Source organism: Astatotilapia calliptera, chromosome 19, assembly GCF_964374335.1.
Source record: "Astatotilapia calliptera chromosome 19, fAstCal68.1, whole genome shotgun sequence".
NCBI classification, from domain to species: Eukaryota; Metazoa; Chordata; class Actinopteri; order Cichliformes; family Cichlidae; genus Astatotilapia; species Astatotilapia calliptera.
This window is the reverse complement of record NC_137440.1, coordinates 3,144,986-3,146,704: the sequence shown is the minus strand read 5'-3', so window position 1 is coordinate 3,146,704 and position 1,719 is coordinate 3,144,986. Positions and strand designations below refer to the sequence as shown.

At 46.1% G+C, this 1,719-nt stretch overlaps 1 long non-coding RNA gene across 1 annotated transcript; it reads right to left on the bottom strand.

Annotated features, from left to right (window-relative positions):
* Window positions 1-759, bottom strand: LOC145422485 (uncharacterized). Its single transcript, XR_013903773.1, has 2 exons — window positions 120-759; window positions 1-30 (listed from the first exon to the last, which is right to left on the bottom strand). It is a non-coding gene; the product is annotated as an uncharacterized LOC145422485 (long non-coding RNA).
* Window positions 760-1,719: the final 960 nt, after the last annotated feature.

Below are 1,719 nucleotides of genomic sequence, written 5' to 3'. Positions count from 1 at the left end.
CGTCAGCGTGGCAGCAGAGGTTGAAAACACCTAAGAAATAAGATAAATTGTTATTTCCATAGCACTTTTACACACAATGAAACACATAAACATAGAACCAGAAAAGACCTGCAACATACCTGAGTGGTGAATTCATTGCGATCTGTCTGTCTAGTGGATTGAGGAATTTCCCTGCGAATCTTGTTGACTGTGCCGAGGATGGTGGTTTTCCGTCTAAGAAGTTTTTGCGCAAGTGAAAGCGATGTGAAAAAATTGTCCGTGGTAACATTTCTGCCCTTGTCTAGGAATGGTTCCATCAGCCTCATTACTACATTTTCAGAAAGTCTCTCCCCAGTGGGACGACTGGGGTCCTTGCCAAGATATGGGAAGACATTGCAAATGTACTTGGATTTTAGGTCGCAAGCCACCCAAAACTTGATCCCAAACTTGTCCGGCTTACTTGCAATATACTGCAGGAAACTGCACCGAGTCTTTGATGATGCCAAGGTAAATGCAGACTACAGATACCATGGCAGTGCCAGGATTGTGAGTGATTGCTGAAAATGTTGAAATGTACTCACTCACTTTTTATAATTATTTGTAAAAATGTGTACAAATGGTTGATTTTTTGTACTGTTTTTATCAATAAATCTCAGCAACAAAGGACATACACCCATGTGTGTTGATTTCTCCCTAAGATGGCAAACTGAAACACTCCAAGTTGGTGACTTTTGGAGATTTGTTTCCCTGGATGATTGAGAATGCATCAAGATGAAACAAAAGGAAGCTCACCGCTTTTAGCAGCTCCCCCACCCCCTCATCCACACACCCCCACTCCCCTCCCTCCAGAATTCCCAGGTAACAACCCAATTTACATATGAATGACTAGCCAATTTAGCTTCCACTTGCCTGAAGCTAAAGCTTAGCTAAAAGCCTACCAGCCATTTGGCTGGTGGCGGGTTTTAAAGGTAGAAAGGTAGAAGCCTGGGACTGCCAGTGCTAGTTGATGTCATCTACATTACACCAGAGCCTTTGGTGCTTGCCAATTCCATCCACATTTCATCAGGGCCAATGTTGTTGGCTGAGGCCATACACATTGCACCAGAGTCTGTGCTTTTGGAAAGGCAATCTTCACAAACCAAGGCCCTTGGATGTTGGCTGAGGCCATCCGCATTACACCAGAGACAGTGCTTCCTGTGCGGCCATCTTCACCCCACCAGGGCCTCTGCTGCTCGTTGATGCCATCCACATTACACCTGGGCCTTTGGTGCTGACCGATATCATGCACATTTCACCAGGGCCGGTGATGTTGGCTAAGTCCATTCACATTACACCAGGGTGTGTGGTGCTGGCTGAGGCCATCCTCATTTTACCAGGGCCTGCGTTGCTGGCTCATGCCAATCACATTACACCAGGTCATGTGCTACTGGCTGATGCCAACTACATTTCACCAGGGCCTGTGCTACTCGTTGATAACATCCACATTTCACCAGGGCTTGTGTTGATGGCTGATGCGATCCACAATACACAAGGGCTTGTGATACTGGCTGATGCCACCACATTTCACCAGGGCCTGTGGTTTTGGCTTAGGCCATTCACATTACACCAGGGTGTGGGGTGCTGACCAATACCATCGATATTTCAACAGGGACAGTTTTGTTAGATCAGGCCATTGTTACTGATTCAAATATTGGGGATGGATACAAGAGGAAAAACCACAATAACAACACTGGTCCATCC